At 36.2% G+C, this 15807-nt stretch overlaps 1 long non-coding RNA gene across 2 annotated transcripts in view; it reads right to left on the bottom strand.

Moving 5' to 3' along the window:
* The window catches only part of LOC141584870 (uncharacterized), a 400256-nt gene that overhangs the window by 60867 nt on the left and 323582 nt on the right, over positions 1-15807 (bottom strand). For both annotated transcript variants that reach the window (XR_012518123.1, XR_012518122.1), the window contains one exon: positions 3460-3530. This is a non-coding gene — a long non-coding RNA (uncharacterized LOC141584870). The remainder of the gene's footprint in view (positions 1-3459; positions 3531-15807) is intronic.

The following is a 15807-nucleotide window of genomic DNA, read 5'->3' as shown; positions in this document are numbered from 1 at the left end:
TTGGCACCAAGCATCTGTATATTCTACAATATCAGAAAGGGGAAACCTGGCATGTATGCTTCCACCTAGGGTGACCTCAGAATCACCTAGAAATCATTAAAAGTAAATACACTTACTTAGATATCAACTGTGAATTATAAAATATAAAATTAACTTGTAGAGCTTAGTAATATATATTTTTTAAGATTATCCTCACCAAGTGACAATTATGCTAAGTCAGTTTTGGAAAGTAACATTTTAGACATTTTTAAAATCTAAATTGATGTGCTTACTTCTGTTTCCCAAATTATTTAGTTGTATGTATGGAGACACAATCAAATACAGACCTGCTAAAATGACAGATGTCAGGTTAGGGCCCAGTGGGACATAAAGCAGGGTATAACTGCTAAGAGGAAGTAAGAGGCACAGCACCTTGTTACGCCTGTATCAAAAAGCAAACATGTTTACTGGAACATGAAAGTATATTGCTTAATGAATATATGAGGGAGTGGGATATGGAGAGCAAAGAATTCTATGCAAACACAAGCTGAAGGTCAACCCAAAGAGCAGTGTTTTGTGAATATTTTCAAAGACACTAGGAGATGTCATCATACTCTAGGTACTGATTGCGTTGTAATTATGTCTGACTTGTTCAATGTTTCTTATGACTCTTTATCCTCAAATGCATAGCTTAAATTTTTTATTGGGAAGCATATTGTGAATACAAGGTATTATTTTAGTCTTATGGGTCAGAAAACAGAGGTCCAGACTGAGATTTATCCAAGGACATAGAGGAAAACAAGAACTAATTTTTCACAATGTTCTTTATGTTCTAACATGTGATCATTCTCTATAACATTCCTCTTTTGTAATAAAAAATATGTATGTAGTTGGAAACTGTAGTATATTTAGAAATTATTCTCATTACTGTGGCATACAGTGTAATTTAGAAACAAATTATCTGACTCTATAGAATACCTAGATAAAACAAAGCTAGGAGTTAACTTTCATTTGTTGCCTAAATTTAGTTGATCCATGAAACCTCAGCTGGCCTAAAAATGATTCCAGGTCATTTTAGAAACCCAACTAGAGAGACATTAATAAATTCTCACTATTACAGCTGTTTTGTTTCTAACAAGACAGCTATAATGACTCTTGCTGACCTTTTTGTTGGAGTGCAAAATGATATTTTTGGTACATTTAAGAGCTATTTACTAAAATTATTTCTTGTAAAATAGTTCACAGATTTTTGCTTATATTCCTGACATGTAAAATCCATGTTGCCATTGAGTGAGATTGCTCAACAGGCAGCCTACTATCTGGCAAAGATGATGGTGATAAACACATTCATGTTCAGTTTTAATACAAGGGTTTATCTTGTTTATTGATTTACATGTTTGTGCTTACTTCTCTTTAGGTAGAGAGATGTTGCTGTAAGAAAACGGTGAGGTGAAAGGATTGGATCTCTTAACAACTTGACAAAGCTGGAGGACTAGCTGGTTGTGGCATCCTGGACTTTTTGACTTCTGCCCCTCTTCTCATGATTCTTATTCATCTCCAGGGTTATCTTTGTGAATGTGTTACCTTAAAAGAGAAAAGGACTTTATAGATAGAAATAATTTTGGTAACTCCAGATTTTAAGAAAGAGATTTTCCTGGATTAGCCAAAAGAAGAAATCCAAGGTAATCACATGAGCTCTTAAAAGTACAAGGATAATTCAGAGCAATGAAAAAGAAGAGATGCTTCGGACAGGTAAGGCAGGAGTCAGATTTGAAGTGTGTAAGGGACTTGACTTGATGTGGCTAGATTTGAATGGTTCCATGAGCTTGGGAATGTGGTACCATCTAGGATTTGGAGAGACTTCCTGCTGACAGCAAGCAAGGAAACGGGGACCTCAATTCTACAACTATATGGAACTGAATTCTGCCAACATCTTGAAATAAACCTGAAAACAGATTCTTCTTTCCGGCCTTCATCAGCCATGCTGATGTTGAATTCAGTGCAGTAAAACCCAGAGCAGAGAATCTCAAGTGAGCTACACGGTGTCCAAACTTGTGACTTACGGCACTGTGAGATGATACATTTGTGTTACTTTAAGTCACTCCATTTGTGGTAATTTGTTACAGCAATAATAGAAAATTAATGTGGATCTCATAAATTTCGTTTATAATCTAAAAATTTCAGATGTTGGAGAAACTTTATCTCCTATACCAGGAGTCAAAAACTACAACCTACTGACCAAATCCAACCTACTGCCTGTTTCTGTACAGCTTGAAGTTAAGAATGATTTTACATTTTAAAATGGTTTTAAACATCAAAAGAAACAATATTTGTGAAACATAGAAATTACATGAAATACACACCACAACTTTTATTGGAAAACAGTCACATTCATTTATCCAGAAGTCTATAACTGTTTTTCAGATACAATGGATGGGCAAAGAAGGTGTGACTGGGATAATATGGCCCACAAAGGTTAAAATACCACCAGTTTTATTATGGTCTCCCTACTCTTCCATAAAAGTACTTGGAAATTCACAGAGGAACGTCCATAACAGAGGGCAATTCATCTGTATCTGCAGCCCTGAAAGGCTTTCATCTTACTTAGAACTTAGACACTTGCTTAAAATTTTTCAGCTGAATTCTTGATGCCACTTCATATGGCCTTACAGTGTTTTATCTCAGTAAGCAAATGATGAGGTCATGTGTCTTCTTTTTGGCTCTGCCACTTCCCAGATTTTGAGTTAGAGGGTAGCCCTCTGACTTCAGCTTTATGTAGGGTTCAAGAAAATTTACAGTTTTTAAGTGTGGAAGTGATGCTCTTTCCAGCTCTCTGCATCTCTGAACTGACACTAGATCCATAGATCCATCTTCAAGGAATGTTTTCAGTTCACCAAACTTTAGTATGTAGCACAGACATGACAAACATTTTTTATTATCATTGACAAATCATAATCATATACATTAATGGGGCAAGATGTGATGTTTTGATATACGTATTTACACAATGAAATACTATTCAGCCTCAGAAAAGAAGAAAATTCTGTCATTAGCCACAACATGGATGAACCTAGAGGATACTGTGCTAAGTGAAATAAGCTAAACTCAGGAAGACCATATAATCTCATATATACGTGGAGAAGTCTTTTACCTCTCTCTCCAAACTCTAAATAATGATGACATGAGAACATTAATCACAATATATATTGGGCTCATAACTTTATTAGTAAGAAAATGAGTAGCCTTGTAGCTTAAAACACAATTCTTAAATTCTAGAATTTCTAATTTGGCTGTGAGAATTTTGACATTTTTATGCATATTATCACAAGGTAAGTAATTATGAAGTACACCTGTGAAGAGTTACACCTTACATAACAGTAATCAATTTTTAAACTCTTTAGTAAAAGAAAATGTTTGAAAATAGTACTGCTATCAACTAAAAAGAGAACAGAATTGAGAATGAATGAAAATTATACTCACAACTATGATGGTATCTTATTATGATTCCGAAGCAGTTCTTGCCAAAGCATTTGAGTGAGAATTCTGTTCTCCTATTTAAGAGAAGCACACAAATATATAGTTTTGAAGGTATTGAACTTGCAGGAAGAATTTCCAAGTAATGATAAATTTTCATAAGCTCATGAATAATGTCACTAAGGATTAATGACATTAGGGATTATCACAGAAAAGGGATGAGGGATATGTGGTCTAGTCTTCACATAAGCTTTTTGTCCTGCCAATCATATATTTTTTAGAGTGGACATAATGAAAAATGCATTTCATCAAGTAATAAGAGTGGTGTCACAATGTATTTGAGAAGTGAAAATATTTTGGAGAGAGATTTAACGGATTTATCAGTTAGGAAAGGGACATGTCTGCCCAAAAGAGATAACTCAAGGTCACTTTTTTTTTTTTGTATGAATCACATTCTGTTTGGTGTAGACCTAAAATTTATAGGTCCCAGAAAGTTGACATTGATTAGAGAGCCCTGAGGTACATAAGGGTGATCAGAGAGAAGGATGAGCATTCATGCTAACAAAACTCATAAGAATTTACAATATAAATTAGAAATGAAATTAATCATAGAGAAGAAGAGGTGGAACTATGGTATGGACTGGTCATTGATTATCTCACAATAGGAAAATGTTCATTGTTACTTTTAGTTAGAAAATTATCATCATAATTCCTTTGAATATATCAAAATATATTAATATTTTGTGTCTAAAGGCTATAATAATCTCTTTGCAAGTGGCATTTTTATTGTATTCCCAGAGAATCCCCATGAGGTAGGTTTCATGACTTTTATTTTATAGATGTAGAAAACAATGCTTAGCAGATAAGAATTTTCAGAACATAGCACAGCTGGTTAGTGCACAGTCAGCATCATATGTATACAGCCTGAGATCTTTACTAAGGCCAGGATGAATGTTAAATTGAAGAACGGAGAGTGGGAAGAAATCTTAGGATTTTTTCCAGTACATTATTGATAATTAATAATCTGTTCTCTTAAATGGGGAACATCTATGTAGTTCTTAGACAATGTAATAATAATAGAAATAAAGTGCACAACAAAGTTAATGTGCTTGAACCATCCCTAAACCACATACCATCTAGTACATGGAAAAATTGTCTTCTGTGAAACTGGTCCCTGGTGCTAAAAAGGATGAAGACCACTAATTTATATCATATCCCTTTTGTGGTAGAGAGAAAGTACTGTTCAAAGAAGTTGCATTTAAACTGAGCATTTCAAATAAGTTTGTTTCTGAAATGAACTAAAACTATAATTGAATATGCTATTCTTATGAACTATGAGTTGTCTAGGCATTTAAAATGAAGGAATTTGATGGTTATACCTAACCTGTGGCAAATAATTTACAGTTTTTTTTTTGACAAGGGCTTTGGTAAGATTGGGAGGATGTGGGAACAGCCCAGCCTAAGCCATGGTTGGTGAGATGGTACAATTTACAAAAGTAGTAAGTATGTGTACTAATACCCTAGATATGCATCTAAGTACTTAGACATATTTAATTAACAGTATAATTATATATCACAACCATTTTCTTCAATAATTTAAGAAGACAAACTGTTCTGCAAAAATATAATTCAATTTGACAACACCAAATGAATTGAATATATACATATATATGTGTATGTATAAATATAATATCTAAATATATATCTATATACATATTTTAAGAGAAATAAGGCAAATTAGAATCCACAAAGAGAGCTGATTCAAATAGCTAATCATTAAGCAAAAACCAACCAAGATTTTTCCAGGTTGAAAATAGCAGAACTATCATATTTTTAAAAATATGTGAATAGCGGAATGTTTATAAGATTTTACTGAAAGTAAAGACATTTAAGAAATTTCCATGTGGGAGAGCCACTGAACTATTTCTATAACATTACTTAACAGAAAAAACATCATTATACACATTCCTAAGTTCATAACAAATTTTATTTAAACTTACTTAACTTATGTCAAAAGTTAAAATTTCATCAAGGATAACCACATGACTTCATCAGCTTAATTCCAAAAGCCAGCTATTTATCAGGCTTTGGTTTCAGATTGCTGAATGTTTTTATATTTTCCTAAAAGAAAGAAATTCTGATTCACTAATCTAATTATGTAAACATGAAGATGCAAATAAAACTCTGGGGTATATTGTTTACATGGGCAAGTTCTCGAAAAGTCAACCAGATAGAAGATTCTCAATTAGTCTTAAAGATCTTTCAGGGCTATTTAGGCTTCTAAATAGTCTGAGGCTTTCATTAATAGCCTAGCATTTGTGTTGATTAGACATACAATTGTAAAAACCTGCCTGATTGTTGGCATTCCAACATTACCTCTAATCTCAATACAACTTGTAAGATGCCCTCTCTTCCTTTTATATTATGAACTGTAGGCAGTAAGAAACTCTTTGGGGTTTTCATTGTATTTACAGACTTGAAATCACTCAGGATAATAATAATAATGTTTAAACAGATTTATATAGCCAAACTGTCTTAGCTTTGTGACTTGCAGGAAGGAATAAAGACATTCAAAGTATGATCTACGCCCATTCCCAAGTATTCAAAGAATAGAGTAATTCAATCTGCAGGAGTTACTCAGATAATGACTCAGAATGACAAAGAGATAACCTAAAGATTCAATCTAATGAAATCTTCCATTATTTAAATTCTCCCACTCTATCTCTTTCCCTTTCTTTCTATCTCTATCTTACACACCCACACTGACACATACCCACATGCACACTCTTTCTAGTCTCCTTCAATCATACAGAATTATTATTCTGAAGGATCTTCCTGCTAGCTCCTTTAATTCATACTCCATCATTCTATAGTAAGTTTATCTCATTGTTCCTAAGGTTTTTTTTTTTTTTTTGAAAGTCATTCCAGGTTAAATTTTCCTTGGTCTAAATGTCTATCAGAACCTTATAGACAGTGAGAATCTCTCAAGCATACATTTGCTTATATTTAACTGGATAATCTATTTTCATCTAAAGAAATGGAAAGTTTTAAATATGTTATTTTGTTCTAAATAACCTTGCAATGTCCCACTAACTAAAAATCAGGACATTAAATATAGGTCTTTCTTTTTAAAGTGGCATTTTTTTGCAGAATATTATATATTTATATACTGTTAATTTAGAAAATATAAAAAAGACGTATAAAAAGAGAGACTTTTACAATCTCACCACTCTGAAACTCTATTAGAAATTATTTTAAGCTATTCTCCAAAATGGGATTCCTTTTAGTGATTCTTAAAATGCTTTGTGAATAAATGAATTGTATGTTAATTCACTTATCTATTTGTAAAATTATTCAAAATAAAACAAACTCTGAAGGTAGGTTAAATAAAGGACCATTTGATTGTGACATGTGAAATTCACATTTAACAGGGTTTCACATTGCAGAGGGTGGTAATGAGACTCAGTCTATCAAGTTAGTACATTTGGATTAACAATTTAGTTCCAAATTAGAATCTTGATTGCCAGTAATCTCAGGCAAATGAACCTTAGGGAAAACAACATTATCTTAATTGAGGTTTTACCTAATCTCTCTGGGAAAATTTTCAATGAACTTAGTTTTCAGTATATGACTACTTCGTAACTTTGCAAAATACTAACATTGACCTTATTAAAATATCTTTAATCACAGAGCTTTGAAGCAGTAGGGGACAGACCCTGAGATCTATGAGAAAATGTTAGTTATATGTGTTTTTGTTTAAAATGTTTCTTAATGTATTCCTATTATCTGAAACTTCCCCAAAAAGTCATAGATTACACGAGTCATACAGTAAAGAGCTGAATTTATGTTCCTTATCATTGATTTCATGAATCAGTTACAAATTAATTTTACCAAAAACAAGAATGTTCAAAAGATGCTAATATGTGTTAAGAGTCTACTTTTCAAATTATCATGAACACTGAAAGTGCTTCAGGAATACAACTGTTAGTTCTATAATTTCCTGCCTTCTGATAAAAATATTCTATGTATTTTATTAAGAAAAGTAGTATGTTAATATATTTTTAAGTAAAATATGGTTTTTACTGTCTGCATATTGCAATTCAAGTCATAACTGCTGATGTCTCATACAAGTCAGTCACCCAAGGTAATCTAATGTGATTGATGTAATCAGAATGGTTTGCTTATAAGGATGACATACCCTCTTGAGAATTTAAGCTTTGGTGAAATATGCTGGCAGTAAGCACTTCCCTTACAGATAAAACCTTTTCTTTAAAAACATTCTAACTCTATAAATTTCTAGTTGAAAAACAGATGAGTCGAAAAGCTTTCCTATTTAGAAAACATTTTTCTTTCTAATTCCAAGCTAAAATGTATTATCTAAAGTTTTCATAACTGTGGCTCAAGTAATAGACCTTTACTTAAATTCCACTATAAACTAAAAATATGATATTTTCATGAAGGAAAGTAACCTATCCTCAAAAGAGATGTATTCTAAATCTATTCTGATAATTTACAAGACTAGAAATGCAACATCTGAATGATCTAAAGTTTATAATGTTTGTGAAATAAATTGTAAGTTATGGGACAGGCAGAATTAATGAGTCCTCAATAAAACTTCAGATTCTTCCAAAAGCATGCTCTGGAAAATTCTGTACTTGATTTTGTGATATAATTTAGTGAGGCACCAACGACATAATAATATTAATTAAGTACTATCTAATACCATGGCCAGACCTATTTTATCCTGCAAATTTGTTTTGGCAATATTCTATAAATATCTTTTTTCCTATCTACTCATTATTGTAATGAAGCACCATAACCAAAATTACATACACATTTCCAAATGCTAAGGGTGAAATACAGTGTTTTTAACTTTACAAAGTCCATTTTAATCAGAGGATGAACATGATTCCAAGGAAAAGATCTTTCACTGTTCACATGTTCATCTGTTTCTCTTTATGCTTCATAAAACAATCATTCTACAAAGTACTCTTCTTCCTGTAGGGCTCTAAAGCTAATAAATTAGCACAATTAATCAGTTATACAGCTCTTGACACAAAGGAGTTAAAAAAAAAACCCACACAAGTATATATTCCCTATCTCTCTTGTACTGACAAAGCATTGTAAAGTGAAACCTGAATAAAGTGATTCACTGCATAAAATTATATGGTATTTGCACAATCAGACTGTTAATCTGGAAAATGATTAGATATGACAAAAGCAAAGGAGAGTTATCAACTTTATTTATTGGATACATTTTTATCCTTTCAAAAGAAAAACATACAAAACTAAAATCATATTTAAGAAATATCAGGAACATCCTTTCCTTATTTTGATGTCTATATTTCCTCTTCTGACTATGCCCCATTTGAGCTTGATGATTCATGCTTAATGCATTCTTAGTCATTATTTCAACACAGCTAGTTATTACCAGCATTTATAACAGTTATTAACAGTACTTTCAATGTCAGGAAGCTCATAATTAATACCTCACTGCAGCCTTAAACTTGTGCCCTTAGCCTTCCAAAATGCTGTACAGAAGCATGCCACCATGCCCTAATTTCCATTCACAACCTGCCAAAATTAAAGTTATTGAGACTGATTTTCATCTTTTTAATTACATGGAGTTGGAAATTTCAGATCACCAAGAGACAAAATGTCACAGGATCCTTAGGGTGTCACTTCACCAACTAGAAACATCTAGGGCCAGTGGTGCCTCTGCTTGAGTTTTACTCACACCAGCTGGCTTGTTCAGTCCACTCGGCCCAGCAGGCTGCACTTGGCTTATTCTTTTGGCCCTGATCCCATGCCTGCAAAGGGAAAGCAGGGCACAGAGAGGCAGAGGGTGTGTAAGTGAACAAGTATGGGTTCGGTCACTGTGCACAGCCAGAAATGCTAGTTTCTGTAGGTGTGTGTTGGGGTGTGGAGCTCCAGGTACTGGCACAGGTGCCATCTCCGTGCAAGGCTGCAGCTGGACCAGATGTATAACAAGCAGCTTCCATTGCAGACATCAGTATCTGGACAAAGGGAATGCAGTGGCACTCAAAAGCTTGGAGACACCAGGAACCCTAGAGCCCCAAAAGGGGTGTTACAGCATGGCACAGTCCTGGCTCAGGAAGCCCTGAGGTCTGGGATCCCAGAAGGGCCACAGCTCTTCTCTCCTTAGCACCAGTAGCATGGCAAGTAGTGGAGCATGTTTCAGCCAGTTTGTGTTACAGCTTTTTCAGTCCCACCAACCCACTCTGGCCCACAGCTCCTGAGCTGATCTGGCCTCACTGTTGCTTCCTGTTGTGTGGGGCAGCCACCTGGTGCCAGCAGACAGCAAGAGAGCTATAGTGTTACAGCATCTCTGACTCAGGGAATCCTAAGGCCTGGGCCTCCAGAAGGGTTGCCACTTTTTGCTCCTGCCATATGGGAACAAGTCACCACCTACACCTTTGTGAGCAGGCCAGGAACATGTTACAACTCCTCTTGGTCCCATCATTAAGTGGGTCCCAAGTTCTTGTCCCATGTCCAGGAAGAATAAGGTTACACAGACAATTGGAAGATACGCAAGGTGGAGAAGAGCTTTTTATTAAGTGGTTGAACAGCTCTCAGAGGAGAGAAGACCCAAAGAGGATAGCTCCTATCTGCATCCAGTTAGTCACAAGGAGTATAGAGGAGACCTGAAGTATATAGCTCCTATCTTCAGGCAGGTAGTCCCAGTGAGTGCCTGAGTTGTCTGAACCTGGGGTTTTTATGGGCTCAGAATAGAGGAAGTGCATGCTGACTGGTCCATGGGCAAAAGGAAGTGCAGGCTGACTGGTTCATGGGTGGCCATGGATGGGCCTAAGAAAATCACCATTTAATTGGCCAAAAGGTATAAGGAAGTTCTCACTCCAGATTGCTGACTCCACCCAGAACTGGCAGGCCAGTCCCCAGGCTTCAGAACACTGTTGGCTTTAAGGTGAAGTTTCACCAGGGACCCACCCCTTCCTACCCAGGAATGTCTCTGCCTTCTGCCTGCCATCAACATACTGTCTGTGGTTCTTAGGCTGCCTACACTGAGAGATGCCTGCTGGCCCATGCTGAGCCACTCTCAGCCCCCTGGCCTCCCTTTTGTGCTCACTGTAGCCCAAAGTTTGGAGGGGGCTGAGGCAGTAAGGGCTGGCATGTCAGTGCCTCCCCGAGTGCATGCCTGGACAGGTCACAACAGCACACAGTCCTGGCCACAACTTTGCTGTGCACCAGAGCAGGTGCCAGGAGAGGTCAGGGAGCAGGAGTAGGCATTTCTGAGCTTGTGGAAGTAGGGAGCTTCCTGGGCCCCTGAGAGTTCAATGATGCCCAGGTCCAGAGCTGTGGCTGGGCAGCTGCAGCTATGCCCACGAGCAAGGGGATCCCAACCCACCAACTCAGTAGGGTAAGGAGCTTCTACTGGAATCACCTGTTCCCAGCTCTGCAAGTTCCTGAAGCATGCAGCCCCAGCCATGCCTCCCCTGCTGCAACTGGCATCCTAGCAACAGCTGCTCCAGATGAGATCCCACCACCATCAAGAGGACAAGCAATGAAAACATTCCCCTGTATCTTTGTCCCTCCTTAAATCCAAGTCCTAAAAATATTCAGCTAGTACCCTGGTAATCCAAACCCTGACCTGTTCAACAATTTAATTGGCTGCCTTTTCTTTTCCCCAGTGAACATTAAGCTCCATGAAGGCAGGGACTATATCTGTATTTAGTGCCTCTTCAAACCAACACTAATAATAGCTTATTCAGTATTAGGAATCAGTTGTCATAGGCTTATAAAATTATACTTAATTATATGCAAATTCCAAAGCTCATTTGCTAGGAATTCATTGGTCTGTCTCACTAAGGTAGCATAATTTTCCATCAAATGAAACAAAACAAGAATAATCTTTATGAAATTGGCCTAGAATAAAAAGTTAGGTGGTCACATGTTAATATAGATAGCTTGTCAAAGATGATTTATTAAGAAATAAAACCCATGTTATTTGGACAACTTCAAAATGTATTCTGTTATCAAAATATACAATGCTTTAGTCATATTATGAACAGAATCCTTTAGCAGACTCCTAGCAAAAATTCCTACTTTATCTTCATAATTTTAACAATCTCCTGTTGTTAGAAAGAAACTGTTTTATTTTTATCTTTCTGAGTTAAAAGAAAATTACATTTTTCTTTTATTGCTGAAGTCTTTGTATAAATGGTTTATACCTGGAATTTTTACACACACAGTAAAAATAACTTTTTTTTCTCTCCTCTTTGACTGCAGATTATACATTTGCAAAGGTAAAACAGCAAAGAGAGTCCAATTTAGTATCAAATATTTCAATAAATCTATAGTATGCTCTGGAATAGTACAGATGATACTGAATAGACAGACATGAATTAAAATGACATGGATTTAAAGTAGCAGAAGACAAATTCAAACCGAACTCTGTCTAATTGTGCCCCTAACCATTATATTAATCCCTCAGCAGAGCTTGGAATTTCAGAAAAGTCAACCAGAATGTTAAAACAATTTATAAATATGCTTCATCGGAGGAGGGGAAGGATTATTTTTCAATGAAGGTGGATAAAATGTACTATCACAATCTAACATTAGAAAACAATGAAAAATTGTCTAATCACAAATTTATGGAACACATTAAAAATGTGGGTACTACTTTAAGTTCTGAGGAAATATCAGTGCAGAAAAAATGATCCTTTTCTCATGGATCTTGCATCTTTATGAACTTCAATAATCTGGAAAATTTCAGTGTTAATATAAGAAGTAAGACTGTAAATCCATATAGTTGGTTACCAGATTCATACTTTTAATCATTATTTCTAGTTCTCCTAAATAATATATTCTGACAGCATGACTTTTTGACCTTACACATATTCATCAAGGTCTTTGAAATCAATTTCAGTTGCAAAAAACACTTTTTTTCACCAATGCAACTTGGAAGAATATGTAGAACAATAATGAAAAACTCAAAATAACTTTAGAGATGGAGTTTCACTATGTTGTTCTGGCTAGAGTGCAGTGGTTATTCACAGGCATAGTTATTGCACACTACATCCTGGAACTCCTGACTCAAGGGATCCTCCTGCCTCAGCCTCCCAAATAGCTGGGACTATAGAATATGCCACTGTGCCTGGCTCTCCAGTAGAACTTTTAAGAAAGACTGTGCATTCATTAAATATATTATTTTGAAATATAAAACACATAGAATAAACCCTCTATAACTGGTTAAGTTATATGATAAATAAGTTCTGAGGATCTAATGTGCAGCATGATCACTCTATTTAATAATACACTATTATATAACTGAAATTCACTAAAGGAATAGATCTTGAATGTTCTCACCATGAAAAAGAAAATGAAAAGTTGTTTTAAAGTTTAAAAAATTTTGTAAAAAGAAAGTTTTCATAATGAATTTAGATTTGCTTTAAATGAACATAAATGTTCCAGGTCAAAATTTATGATGCAGAAATATTAACCTAACCAGTAATGTCAATATATGTAAGGGTAAAGTAAGTGGAAAAGGAAAATTTTTCCAGGAGCCTGATATGGTTTGGCTGTGTCCCCACCCAAATTTCGTCTTGAATTATAACTCCCACAATTCCTATGTGTCATGGGAGGAACCCAGTGGCATGAAAACAGACTAATACGGTAAATTGGTACCAGTAGAGTGAGGTTCTGTTGAAAAGATAGCCCCAAATGTGGAAGTGACTTTGGAAATGGATAACAGGCAGAGGTTGGGATAGTTTGGGGGGTTCAAAAGACAGAAAAAAGTGGGAAAGTTTGCAACTCCCTAGAAACTTGTTGAATGGCTTTGGCCAAAATGCTGATAATTATATGGACAATGAAATCCAGGCTGAGGTGTTCTCAGATGGAGATGAGGAACTTGTTGGGAACTGGAGCAAAAATGACTTTTGCAATGTTTTAGCAAAGAGACTGGTGGCATTTTGCCCCTGCCATAGAGATTTGTGGAACTTTGAACTTAAGAGAGATGATTCAGGGTATCTGGCAGAAGAAATTTCTAAGCAGCAAAGTACTCAAGAGGTGACTTGGGTGCTGTTAAAGGCATTCAGTTTTATAAGGGAAACAGAACATAAAAGTTCAGAAAATTTACAGCCTGACAATGCAATAGAAAAGAAAATACTATTTCTGATGAGAAATTCAAGCCAGCTGCAGAAATTTACTTAAGTAACTAGGAGCTAGATGTTAATTCCCAAGACAATGAGGAAAATGCCTTTAGGGCATGTCAGAGGTGTTCATGGCAGCCCCTCCCATGACTGGCCCAAAGGCCTAGGAAGAAAACATGGTTTTGTGGGCTCACCCAGGGTCCCTATGCTGTGTGTCCTGCATCTCAGCCACTCCAGTGTGGCTGAAAAAGGCCAACAGGGGCCAATGTAGAGTTTGGGTTGTGGCTTCAGAGGGTACAAGTCTCAAGCCTTGGCAGCTTCCACCTGGTGTTGAGCCTGAAGGGCAGAGAAGTCAAGAACTAAGATTTGGACACCTCTGCCTAGATTTCAGAAGATGTATGGAAATGGCTGGGTCTCCAGGCAGAAGTTTGTTGTAGGGGTGGGAACATCATGGAGAACCTCTGCCAGGGAAGCTGGAAAGTAAATGTGGGGTTGGAGCCCCCACAGAGAGTACCTCCTGAGGCACTGCCTAGTGGAGCTGTGAGAAGAGGGCCATCACTGTCCTCCAGACCCCAGAATGGTAGATCTACCAACAGCTCACACTAGACATTCAACGGAAAAGTCTCAGACATTCAATGCCAGCCTGTGAAAGCAGCCAGGAGGGAGCCTGCACCCTGCAAAGCCATAGGAGTGGAGCTGCCCAAGACCATGGGAACCCACCTCTTACATCAACGTGACCTGGATGTGAGACATGGAATCAAAAATCATTTTGGAGCTTCAAGATTTAAGATTTAAATCCCACTGGATTTTGGACTTGCATAGGGCCTGTGGTCCCATTTTTCTGGCAATTTCTTCTATTTGGAATGGGTGTACTTTCCCAATGCTGTATCCTCATTGTATCTAGGAAGTAATTAACTTGCTTTAGATTTTTACAGGCTCCTAGGTGGAAGAGACTTGCCTTATCTCAGTTGAGAATTTGAACTGTGGACTTTGAGTGAATGCTGAAATGGGTTAAGAACTTTGGGGACTGTTGAGAAAGCATGAGTGGTTTTGAAATAGGAGGACATGAGATTTGGAAGGGGCAAGGGGCAGAATGATATGGTTTGTTTGTATCCCTACCCAAATCTCTTCTTTAATTATAACTCCCACAATTCCCACGAGTTGTGGGAGGAACGCAGTGGGAAGTAATTCTCACCTCAAAACTACAGCACCGAACCTATGCTTTCATTCCTTATCACTCATTTGTTTCTTTGCCACTAATGATTGTTCAGTTTCATGACATTTTCAATAATTCAACTAAGTAAATATTTATGAGCCATCTCCCTTGTGCTAGTGCGGTGAGTAGAAAGTAATCTCATTGTTCTTGTCCTCAAAAATCTCCTATTAAAGGAAAGTCATTGAATCATACAAATATCTATGATTGAAAGCACACTATTAAGAGTTGTTACAGCACTAAAAATACTAGAAGAGGAAGAATCCAAGCATACATTGGAAAAATATAAAAGGTTTCAATTAAGATTTGGAATTGAAGTTAGGTTTCAGAGAACTTACTGTGCCTTAGCAGTTTGGCAAAGGGAACTTCCTTGAAACCTTATGCTTAGAAAAAGTGATATAGAATTTTTCTATACCTTAAAAGAAACTAGGCCCTAATCAAACCAACATCATCCATTTGTCAAAGGCAAGGCAACTTGTTTTCAGATATGTATTTGTGAATTCTACAATAAATATTGGAAACATATTAGCATATAAAGGAAAATGCAAATCAAAACTACAATGAAATACTATCTCACATCAGTCAGAATGACAAAATCTTAAAATAGTAAAATACCTTTTTTTCTCCCCTAAATCTGCCCCATTTCTATTCAACCTTGTCCTTAACCTAAAATGTCCAGCTGAACACTTGATACCTGAATTTTTTTTTAGCTCTCCCAGAGAGGTTTTGATACAAAGAAGAGAAGATGGCATAGTCTCAGCCCACAGTGGATCCTGTTCTCATGATAAAGAACACGTATAGACACCTAATTTCTTTGGTTTTATTTACATCTCTATCTTAGTGCCTAATACAATGCTTGGGACATGGCAGATAGTAAGTATTTGCCAAATCAATGCGTAGATGAACAGATGAAAGTTTCATATAGACCAGGATGTGATAAATATCATAATACAAAGAAGGAAAAATACAAAGAAGGAAGTGAAAACTCCGTCTCAAAACAAAAAACAAAAA

This window comes from Saimiri boliviensis, chromosome 6 (assembly GCF_048565385.1).
Source record: "Saimiri boliviensis isolate mSaiBol1 chromosome 6, mSaiBol1.pri, whole genome shotgun sequence".
NCBI classification, from domain to species: Eukaryota; Metazoa; Chordata; class Mammalia; order Primates; family Cebidae; genus Saimiri; species Saimiri boliviensis.
Note: the sequence above shows the minus strand (reverse complement) of the source record. Positions and strands in the feature narration are given on the sequence as shown.